Here is a 12,834-nt window from a genome sequence, read left to right on the forward strand (position 1 = left end):
GTAGCGTCAGTAGAACGTGTTCTCCTGGTAGCGTCAGTAGAACATGTTCTGCTGGTAGCGTCAGTAGAACGTGTTCTCCTGGTAGCGTCAGTAGAACGTGTTCTCCTGGTAGCGTCAGTAGAACGTGTTCTCCTGGTAGCGTCAGTAGAACGTGTTCTGCTGGTAGCGTCAGTAGAACGTGTTCTGCTGGTAGCGTCAGTAGAACGTGTTCTGCTGGTAGCGTCAGTAGAACGTGTTCTGCTGGTAGCGTCAGTAGAACGTGTACACCCTTAGATACTATACTACGTACTACACCCTTAGATACTATACTACGTACTACACCCTTAGATACTATACTACGTACTACATCCTTAGATACTATACTACGTACTACATCCTTAGATACTATACTACGTACTACACCCTTAGATACTATACTACGTACTACATCCTTAGATACTATACTACGTACTACATCCTTAGATACTATACTACGTACTACACCCTTAGATACTATACTACGTACTACACCCTTAGATACTATACTACGTACTACATCCTTAGATACTATACTACGTACTACACCCTTAGATACTATACTACGTACTACACCCTTAGATACTATACTACGTACTACATCCTTAGATACTATACTACGTACTACATCCTTAGATACTATACTACGTACTACATCCTTAGATACTATACTACGTACTACACCCTTAGATACTATACTACGTACTACATCCTTAGATACTATACTACGTACTACACCCTTAGATACTATACTACGTACTACATCCTTAGATACTATACTACGTACTACATCCTTAGATACTATACTACGTACTACACCCTTAGATACTATACTACGTACTACATCCTTAGATACTATACTACGTACTACACCCTTAGATACTATACTACGTACTACATCCTTAGATACTATACTACGTACTACATCCTTAGATACTATACTACGTACTACATCCTTAGATACTATACTACGTACTACACCCTTAGATACTATACTACGTACTACGTACTACACCCTTAGATACTATACTACGTACTACATCCTTAGATACTATACTACGTACTACATCCTTAGATACTATACTACGTACTACATCCTTAGATACTATACTACGTACTACACCCTTAGATACTATACTACGTACTACATCCTTAGATACTATACTACGTACTACATCCTTAGATACTATACTACGTACTACATCCTTAGATACTATACTACGTACTACATCCTTAGATACTATACTACGTACTACACCCTTAGATACTATACTACGTACTACATCCTTAGATACTATACTACGTACTACATCCTTAGATACTATACTACGTACTACATCCTTAGATACTATACTACGTACTACATCCTTAGATACTATACTACGTACTACACCCTTAGATACTATACTACGTACTACACCCTTAGATACTATACTACGTACTACACCCTTAGATACTATACTACGTACTACACCCTTAGATACTATACTACGTACTACACCCTTAGATACTATACTACGTACTACATCCTTAGATACTATACTACGTACTACACCCTTAGATACTATACTACGTACTACATCCTTAGATACTATACTACGTACTACATCCTTAGATACTATACTACGTACTACACCCTTAGATACTATACTACGTACTACACCCTTAGATACTATACTACGTACTACACCCTTAGATACTATACTACGTACTACACCCTTAGATACTATACTACGTACTACATCCTTAGATACTATACTACGTACTACATCCTTAGATACTATACTACGTACTACACCCTTAGATACTATACTACGTACTACACCCTTAGATACTATACTACGTACTACACCCTTAGATACTATACTACGTACTACACCCTTAGATACTATACTACGTACTACACCCTTAGATACTATACTACGTACTACATCCTTAGATACTATACTACGTACTACATCCTTAGATACTATACTACGTACTACACCCTTAGATACTATACTACGTACTACATCCTTAGATACTATACTACGTACTACACCCTTAGATACTATACTACGTACTACACCCTTAGATACTATACTACGTACTACATCCTTAGATACTATACTACGTACTACACCCTTAGATACTATACTACATACTACACCCTTAGATACTATACTACGTACTACACCCTTAGATACTATACTACGTACTACATCCTTAGATACTATACTACGTACTACACCCTTAGATACTATACTACGTACTACACCCTTAGATACTATACTACGTACTACATCCTTAGATACTATACTACGTACTACATCCTTAGATACTATACTACGTACTACATCCTTAGATACTATACTACGTACTACATCCTTAGATACTATACTACGTACTACATCCTTAGATACTATACTACGTACTACACCCTTAGATACTATACTACGTACTACATCCTTAGATACTATACTACGTACTACACCCTTAGATACTATACTACGTACTACATCCTTAGATACTATACTACGTACTACATCCTTAGATACTATACTACGTACTACATCCTTAGATACTATACTACGTACTACATCCTTAGATACTATACTACGTACTACATCCTTAGATACTATACTACGTACTACATCCTTAGATACTATACTACGTACTACATCCTTAGATACTATACTACGTACTACATCCTTAGATACTATACTACGTACTACACCCTTAGATACTATACTACGTACTACATCCTTAGATACTATACTACGTACTACACCCTTAGATACTATACTACGTACTACACCCTTAGATACTATACTACGTACTACATCCTTAGATACTATACTACGTACTACACCCTTAGATACTATACTACGTACTACATCCTTAGATACTATACTACGTACTACATCCTTGGATACTATACTACGTACTACACCCTTAGATACTATACTACGTACTACATCCTTAGATACTATACTACGTACTACACCCTTAGATACTATACTACGTACTACATCCTTAGATACTATACTACGTACTACATCCTTAGATACTATACTACGTACTACATCCTTAGATACTATACTACGTACTATGCAGTGGAAATGCATAGTATTTCCACTGCATAGGCATTAAATCTCAGCTAGGAATGGTCAAGTTAACGGTATTGATGAAGAATCCTCAGCAGAAACATTATGATATAATCATGTTCAAGGGAACACAAGGTAGTGTGTTGCTGGTCAAACACTCTGAAGGTACTGCTCAGCTGGCTCTGTGTAATTATTGCAGCTGAGGTAATGAAATCATCAACACTTCCAATATCTCAACACAGATCTTAAAGCGCTGCTATTACTTACTCAGTGCTGCATTCTGCACACACACACACACACACACACACACTCACACACACACACACACACACACACACACACACAAGAGCACAACCGTGTGTGTGTGTGTGTGTGGTAAGCCTGAATGCATTAAAGAGCAGAAGCAATGATAAATGATTCAGCATCAGGCATCTTGATAGCCTGACTCACGTTAATGAGGCATTCCCTCTGCTTCATCAAAGGGGCGACCTATGAAATATTAAAGTGCAGCGCAACGCGGAGCAACAGACCTCCGCCAGAAGAAAGTGAGCATGGACATAATAGGAGGAAAAGAGGGGAACGCAGACGGAATAGCGCTGACTCAAGTGAGGGTTGTGAAACGTCACATCAGCGTCTCAGAAGCCAGCCAAACGCAGATCGACTCCAACGGCCGCAAAGGAAGAAGATGGAGAAAAGGAGATGGTTTACAGATATCGACCGAGACGTTCACTTCATTTCATTTGACGGACTTTTCACTTGAAAAGAAAGTGGGTCCCTTCTGCCACGGAGCGCTTCATTGGGCTTCTTATATTAAAGCTGTGATTACTCGATTGATTCTCAGACTTTTCATCGGCAGTGTCCAACACATTGGTTTAGGACCAAATAGCTGCAGAACTAATAAATTCCCATCAGCCCCAGCTGTTCGTGGTCTTCAAGGCTAATAAGCAACTGTTAGCATGCTAACGCACTGAATGAAGATGCAGGTTTCAACGAGGGAGAAGAACGTGTGAAGTCCAAGAAGATGCTATCAGTGGTTCTGTTTTCATCTGATCGAGGCTGTTTCTGCTACCAGAACATTTCTGTGGTCACAGTTCTTCTTTCTCTCTCTTCAGCTGCTTCCAGCCGGTGGTTGTCCGACTCAGTTAGAAGACCAGAAGCTGCTGCCGAGTACGCAGCCATGAGGACGTCCACCACATAGGTCTGAGCTGCCTTTACAGTTGAGCAAGCAATTAATCAGGGGACCTGCACCCACAACCACTAAGAGATGTGGCTCCTGGCTGAGGCTATCGGCAGAAAGGCTCTCCATCCCACAGCCTGTAGGAGCCACTCAAGTTTAATCGTTGGAAGTCGTCCTTTCAGACACTGATAAATATCCCAATTGCAGAGAACATCCTCTGCCTTCAGAAGAATGTGGGAGGAGCAACTCAAGAGGCCTGAGAAGGTCCTTTGGGATGGATTCAGAAGCTTCATAACACGCAGCATGAGACCTGCTCAATGAACGATGTGGAGAGTCCTTCTGCGATTGCCAAAGCCTTCAGAGACAAATGACATGCTGAGTTAAGTAAATATGTATTGTTGTGTGAAATGAAGTGGCTCATGAAAAGGCCAGTCGCTGCCCTGAAGTTCTTTCAGAGGCAGAGATGTGTGCTTCGGCTGTGTGAGTCCTGGCCATCAATCATTGTGGTAGCCGGATGGTCTGCGACACCTCAAACCATCATCCCGCAAGAGGTCCAAAGAGACGTCAACAAGGAAACCACATCCAACAGGGGTGTGCAAGATGGCCATCGTACCCTCAGATATCACATGTCCAACACATCTCTGTCATTTAACTTAAACTGTGGACGCATGTGTTCTGGCTCATATCAAGAACCCCACAGCCGAGCTGAGGAAGTCTTTCTTCAGTCTGTGACACACGTTCCTAAACCCATCCTGGCCTCCAGAGGCCTCTGGCTGCCAACATCTCCTCACCTGCTGCTCGAGCATCCAATCCCATTGGCTGAGCATATTCCCAAACCACACAGCCCTGTCCCGCCTCTGACGGTGTGTTTTAAGCCTGTTTTCAGAAGCCATCTGCCATGCTGCCGGCTTGCTGCTGCGCTCTCCCTCTGACTTACAGCACTGATCTAATATTAGACTCAAACAAAGCAGGGCTCGACCCCTCGGCTTTATGATTAGGAAAATGATGATAACAAATATACAACGCCATTCCTCATTGCTCTTGATGCACTGCAGTGTTCTCACAGATAACCAGCTCACCTTCAGCATAGATCTGCTCGGCGTGGAGCCTCTTGTCCTCGTCAAGGCTCTGGCCTCTCTGAGATAAGGGCACTCCTCTTGGTCCAGCCGTCGCCTCAGAAGGAAGCTGTCCTTGAGATAAAAGCTTTACATCCCTGAGGACTTTAGGTTCAAAGTTGCATTGTGAAGGTGGGATGGCAGAGTGTTGGCCACGAGAACAAGAACAGAGGTGGGATCAAGCGGATGTGTTGGTACTTTTCCTTTTTGTTTCAATTCAATGAGACCAAAATCCCCGGCCCTGGCCTGCCTGACCCCGACCCGGCCCTGGACCTGCCTGACCCGGCCCTGGACCTGACCCCGACCCGGCCCTGGACCTGACCTGGCCCTGACCCGGCCCTGGCCCTGACCTGGCCCTGACCCGGCCCTGGCCCTGACCCGGCCCTGGCCCTGGCCCTGACCCGGCCCTGGCCCTGACCCGGCCCTGGCCCTGACCCCGACCCGGCCCTGGCCCTGACCCGGCCCTGGCCCTGACCCCGACCCGGCCCTGGCCCTGGCCACCAGATACCAGAGGGACCGTCACTAAATAGGTCTAACATCAGAAACCCATTTAAATCACTTTCTGTCCCTAGTGTAAAACACTGGTCCAGCGTGAGGTTTCTTTCCTCTATTCTATGTCATTCATTTGATTTATTTGAGACGATGGTTCGGAGAAGACAGGCAACGTGATCATCAATAAATAAACAGAACGCACAAAGTGACACAGATTCATCAAAATGGCAAAAATCATTAGTTTCATCCTTCCATGTTTGAAGACAGAAGTCGTAATAAACAAACAAGATGCAATTCATCAGCTGATTTAGCAAAAGGTGTTAAAAGTGTAAATGGACATGCAGGTTTGAATCCCACGGCCTCCGGCCTCCTTTGAGGGGCTCGGGTTGATCCTCCAATAGGAACTTCATTTCTTCCTCATCTACTGAACTGTCACATTGAATCAGGAACGGCCGGATGAACAAACACAACGGGCCAGGCTCCCTTCAAGGACTCGGTAGAATAAAGGACTCCCCAGGAGATCCTCCCTCAGCCATCGGTCCCTGACCTGCCGAGTGGAGCCCCCCAGGCAGACCACACGGTTCGTTGTCTGATCCCAACCTTCATTATGTGTTTAACTTATAATTCAATCATAAATATAATGTTGACATGTTTACACTGTAAGGCAACGTTCTTGTACGGCTGCTCGTCCTCGGACATCCTTAAATATGTGAGGACTTCTCACAGGAATCCAGTTGGTCCCTCAAACAGCACCCAGGCCTCGTGGTGCACTGGATTCTGGGTAATACAACAGAAGGAGTCCAGTTCTGCTAAAGAGGCCCACTGATGGAGTCCCACCTAAAAGACGTGCAACACACTTTGCATGGAGGGGAACGTGCATTTGGTCATCCGCCTTTTTAGTTCTATTTTTGTGCATGTAGGCTAAGTGGAAGAGGGGAAAGAAAGCCTCGGGCGAGCCGAGCCACGCAGAGGCCAGAAGTAATCGCAGCACAAATGAATTTGCCAAATGGCCGTTGTGTTGCAGCCAAAGGCAGTTTTCCTCACCGGGGAATAACACGGGATGATCCGTCTTCATCCTGGAATAGTCTTTTAATGTGTTATGCATAATTAATGCATGTTTCCAAGGAAATTGATGTTTAACACACTCCTTCTATGAGCCGTGAATTTACAACTTCGACAGCCCGTTGGTGCTGAATAACGGAGATGTGCTTTTGTTTATGCTTTTTGACAATAACGTCAGCACGGATGTAAAACGAGTTCTGAGGTCCACATTCCTCGTCTGTCTGCATTGGAAATGACTTCTTCTGAGGAGTTGTTTAACAATAACTCAGTTTCCATTATTATGGTCTGCAGCACAGCGTCCAAGGACCACATGCATATTGATACTGACATGGATGAAGATGCACAGAGATGAATTACATGTGGCTGTAACATTTCCTCCAGAACCAGGAAGCAGAGAGCAGAGATGATACATGATGTGTGATGCCAGGGTTCCCCGGCGGCCCAGGGGCCCGGATCCATGGTCACCAGGTTCCTGGTTTGAGTCCAGTGTATGATTGAGTAGTTAAATGCTAAAAACTAGCTCTGGTTCTACTCCTGTGAGTGAGCACATCTCTATCAAAACAGCTGTTAACAACTTCCTGTTTCCCAGAATCTCATTGTTTATGGGTTCTACTTTTATGAATGTTTATCAAACACAAAACAACTATTTGCCCTAATTGGACAAATGCATAATTTATTTGTGCACGGTTTGACTTTGACCGAACCGGATGTGGCCCACAGCATGTCTGGTTTTCATGCCTATGTGTTTCTGCTGATCAGAACATCGATAATCAATGTTGTCATAGTTCAGAATCATGATGTATTATAATGCTGTCCTTTTGCGTGGCACAGTCATCATGGCAATAACTCGCTAATTCTAATAACACAACACAACTGATAATTCTTAAAATGTTGAGTCGTGCTCGCTGAGCGTTGCGTGACGTCACGAGTTAAATATTAATTTAAGGAAACCGAGATATTGGGCTGAATCCTCTTGGACACCAATGAGCTCCACAGACGGTGCGGACCCACCGGGACGGAGGCTTCCGTTCTGCGGGCGCACGGGACACCTGCAGCGGGCTCTGCCTGTTGGACCACCGCGATCATCCGCGTGCGTTATGTGTTCGTGTCATGAGCCGCGTGCTCGCGTCACGCGAGGAGAGACTAAATAAACACATTTCACAATGGAGCTTTGATTGACAGCTCGAGCAACAACAACAATGTGGATATGAACGCGACACTTACGGTTGAGCGCGCGCGGGCTCCGGCTCCGCGAGCTGAGGGTGATGCTGCCGCAGCGCACGCGAGCACCGGGGCGATGTTACCCTGCGCGAGCTCTCTCCTGGCTGCTCCAGAAGCCGCCTCTCATTGGCCCACAAGCAAAGGGGGGGGGGGGCGAGCACCGGGGCGATGTTACCCTGCGCGAGCTCTCTCCTGGCTGCTCCAGAAGCCGCCTCACATTGGCCCACAAGCAAAGGGGGGGGGGCGAGCACCGGGGCGATGTTACCCTGCGCGAGCTCTCTCCTGGCTGCTCCAGAAGCCGCCTCTCATTGGCCCACAAGCAAAGGGGGGGGGGCGAGCACCGGGGCGATGTTACCCTGCGCGAGCTCTCTCCTGGCTGCTCCAGAAGCCGCCTCTCATTGGCCCACAAGCAAAGAGGGGGGCGCGCGAGGAACGGGGCCACGCGGGCGCGTTAGCAGCGCGCGCTCCCTGATTGGCCACGCGGGGGACAGGCGCGTGACACGCTGGGTGAGAGGGGGGTTCAGTTATCTGTAGAGGACCATAGACATGAAGGTCCCTGTGAGGAGCTTCTGTTCTGAAGGAATGAAGTGACAGAAACTTCCATTTTGTTTTTGTGTCACTTCATAAATCCCAAAGTTTGTCAACAGCATAACAATCTTTTTGTTGTTGTCTTTGCTGTGTGGTTCCCCTCATGATGGTCCAGCCTCCTGGTGCAGAGGGCCTGTTTCTGGAGTCCAACAGGAAGTCAGCAGCACTGGTTCCCTGCACTCAAAGCCAGATAACATTCACAAATGAACACCACTTTATTAAAGTCAACGTTACACATTCTGACTTATGGTGGACTAGAATGGTTTCCAGGCTGGTTCCTGAAGCTCGTTGTTGTGTCCATTGCGCGTGTAATATTTCCACGTTTCACCATGTTTGTTCCCGACCAGCAGAGATGGGGACTCACGTCTTCAGGTACCGGGGTCGGGTTCCCCTCAGCTTCATCTTCATCTCACATCTGGGCCTTTGTACCTACTCTGAATTATCCAGGAAGCAGCACTTTGACAATTCAATGAAATTGTTTTTCGAATTGCAAACACAAATGCAATAAGAGTTGTGATAGCATTGTACTCCTCCTGTGAAATCTGTGAACCGAAACATCTGGATTTAGTACTTATTAACATTCCTCTTCTGGAACCTACATTTGGTTATTTGAGGGAAACTCATTATAATTTAATAGCTGAGACGTTGCACATGAACATCATTTAGGAGCACTGGGGGCTGTGGTTGTGTTTCAGGATAACTAGAAAGAAGAGCTGCACATGGCCGCCGATGTGACCTTTTGACCTCTTCCTTTTAGCTTTTTGTTTAGTGGTTTAATAAGAACAGCTGTGAGTTTTATTAGAATGAATGTGAATGCCTCACAAATCTTTATGAGCTCCACAGACGTTTCAGTGATGGAATGAAGACTAAACTCTGATTTATTCAAAATGTAATTAACCTTCTGTGGTTATTATGTCTGGACGACATGTTTCATATATATTTAATCTACATCCCAGCCTGCCATCGTCCATGTTCCTCTCTTTGTGTCTGAACCTTTACATTTAGCATCTGAGAATTGTTTCCCATGTTTGGTTCCTCATCACTTAATATTACACATAACTCTTTTTCTTCAGCAAAATCAAGTCATTTCTCTCTCTGCAGTCTAATTAGCTCTCTGTTACATTAGGACAATGTGATTTTAATTGTGACAGGCTGAAGTCAAGGTCAACCTCGTGCTAACCGATCCAACTATTTATGTCAGCATCGGATATCGCCGCATACCTAAATCCAATATTCACACCGGACACACCCACCAAACACATCTCATCCATGTTGCCATCATTTAGGCCCTGAACACATCGCAGATTGCTAAGAAATATAAGTAGCTGATGTACTGTCTCAAAAACAGATTTCCAGTGACGTTATGAACGAGTTAAAACAATAATGCTTCCCCGTGTTTGCTGTCAGGTGTAACAGGCAGCAGGTTGCTTCATCACCACACTCACGAGGCTCAGGAGGCTTTCTGACCATCAGGTTCTATTATTCACCAAACAGATGAAGAGGGAGCCGGCAGTGTTTGTTTTGTTCCCAGGTTCTCCAGCAGACAGGAATGAGTCACAAGTGAGCTGGAGGGGCCCAGAGCTGATCTAGAGTCAGACAAGTGTGGAACCTCCAGAGCAGGAAGAAGAGAACCAACCCACAAAGGTTCTGGCCCTGCCGTCATGCTCCCTTACACAGCTCTGGTCTTTGAAGAAAGGGAAATATGATTCATGAAATTCATGTCAATGCAAATGTACGGGGGCCCAGAGCCTTCAGGTCCCTCCAAGACCCTTCAGGTCCCTTCAGGCCCCGTCTGGCCTCCTTTAGGCTTTCAAGACCCTTCAGGTACCTTCAGGCCCCTTCTGGCCTCCCTTCAGGTCCCTTTTAGACCCTTCATGTCCCTTCTGGCCTCCTTCAGGTCCTTTCAAGACCCTCAGGCCCCTTCTGGCCTCCTTCATGTCCCTTCTGGCCTCCCTTCAGGTCCCTTCAAGACCCTCAGGCCCCTTCTGGCCTCCTTCATGTCCCTTCTGGCCTCCTTCAGGTCCCTTCAAGACCCTCAGGCCCCTTCTGGCCTCCTTCATGTCCCTTCTGGCCTCCTTCAGGTCCCTTCAAGACCCTCAGGCCCCTTCTGGCCTCCTTCAGGTCCCTTCAAGACCCTTCAGGTCCCTCCAAAGACCCTCATAATGAACATGAAGCGAGTCCTGAAACGGCCTGCAGCGTGTTTCTTCTTCAGTATTTCATTCATGGAACATAAAGATTACCAACCCTAGCTTTAAGGCCTTATAAACCTTCTCTATTTGGATAACATCCCTTCACATTCTATCTCATTAATTATCTGTTTTAATTGATAATCATTTAGGATAGGAATATAGAAGCATTTATGCTTCTGCCTATACCTTTTCAGTCATTAGATTGTGTCGTTATTATTATATGTAATGAGTGAATGAATAATACTCATGCAACACCTTTGAGGAGTGAAGATGAAAGAGCTAATCTGAGATCCCAGAGTACTGGACTCACTGAGGAGTGGTCTTGGATGTGAAGTGGTTTTAGGATCTTCTTTCTTTGAGTCTACTTGTTGCAGCGTGGTCCCTGAATCCTCTTCAGGTCCTCCGTGAGTACCAGCTGGTGATGAAGGGTGAACCGATCCAACAGGAACATGCCCGTACCCGTCGGAGACACCATGCAGTCCACATGAGCTCTGATTACTTTTAATTTGACTCTTCCCATAGCATCCATTATTAATGAGTCCTAATGGCAGCACTGAACCCGGTATTGATCAGGTTCTTCTTACCTCTAATCTAATCCTAGCAGAGGGCTGAGACAGGAGCCTCTTTTCATTGTTATATTATTGGGCTTTGCTTTACTGCCAGTACATATTAGAGGTATTTTTACTGGCATGTGCCCAGAATCACACTCATTTTAATATTCACGTGGTGTTCATAGTTCAGAGGAGCCGTGTTGCATCTGTACATACGACATCCCTGACCTTTGACCTCAAGGGTAAAAAAGGGAATAACCTTTCAGGAGAGCAACAGAAGAGGATCCCTCTCCCCGGATGGACAGAAGCAATAGATGTCATGTGACCAGATGAACAATAGATGTCATGTGACCAGATGAACACTATATGTCATGTGACCAGATGAACAATAGATGTCATGTGACCAGATGAAGAGAGTTACATAAACATTCAATGAATATGACAGAAATTTATGAATAATGAGTAGTAGGCATGGACCACGATCCAGACCTCCACAATCCATGAAACAGAAGGAGGTAGAGAGGAGGGGGGGGGGGGCATCAGCAGGGCCAAGACAGGAGGCCGGCCCAAGAGGTAGATAGGTGCTCAGTGTATCCTAAAGCATACTTTTTAGGACTCTAGGAACCACAAGTAGCCCCGCATTTAGTGAGCAGCTCTCTAGTGGGGCAATATGGTACTACAAGCTCCTTAAGATATGATGGTGCATCACCAATCAAGGCTTTGTAGGTGAGGAGAAGAATTTTAAATGTGATTCTTGATTTTACAGGGAGCCAGTGCAGAGCAGCTAATACAGGAGTCATGTGATCTCTTTTCTTCAAGGTCAAGACAAACCAACCTTCACTCTTCAGACAGCAGGAGGAGAGATGGACAAACATGCTCGATAATAACCAACGCATGTATGTCCATTAATGAGAACCCTTTGATTGGGATCAGCTTCTCATAATTAACAACTTTGTATTTAATAAAGTACTAAATAAGTCCTAATTATGAAATATGAGAAACGTATGAATAATTAGGTGATTATATAACTGCTCCATGAAAACGTTGTTTTAATGAAATAGAAGTCAAACATGTTATTCTAAAGTGCCAGAACCTGACATTTAAGATCATGAAAATATTCCACATCTCTCCATCACATGTTGACAATATTTTCATTGAGCGTCGCCCTGACAAGATGTTCATCTACATGGATGAGTGCTGTTGCTACGGTTACCGCTGATGAGTCACTGATCTTACTCTGGATCCTGTAAATAGAAGAGGAGATGGTGGAGGCGTTGATGGCGACGAGGCAGATCTGTTTGATTATTTCTTCAGCGTAATAAAACACAGAAAGGCTGA

The 12,834-nt window shown here is 44.9% G+C and overlaps 1 protein-coding gene across 1 annotated transcript in view; it reads right to left on the reverse strand.

The window, feature by feature from the left end:
* LOC117745957 (double-stranded RNA-specific editase 1-like) overlaps nt 1-8,281 on the reverse strand; it is a 47,839-nt gene extending 39,558 nt beyond the window's left edge. The window contains exon 1 of the mRNA XM_034554603.1: nt 8,172-8,281. The gene's annotated coding sequence lies outside the window, so the exon portion shown is untranslated. The remainder of the gene's footprint in view (nt 1-8,171) is intronic.
* Between the last annotated feature and the right edge of the window lie 4,553 nt (nt 8,282-12,834).

Source organism: Cyclopterus lumpus, chromosome 2 (genome assembly GCF_009769545.1).
Source record: "Cyclopterus lumpus isolate fCycLum1 chromosome 2, fCycLum1.pri, whole genome shotgun sequence".
NCBI classification, from domain to species: domain Eukaryota; kingdom Metazoa; phylum Chordata; class Actinopteri; order Perciformes; family Cyclopteridae; genus Cyclopterus; species Cyclopterus lumpus.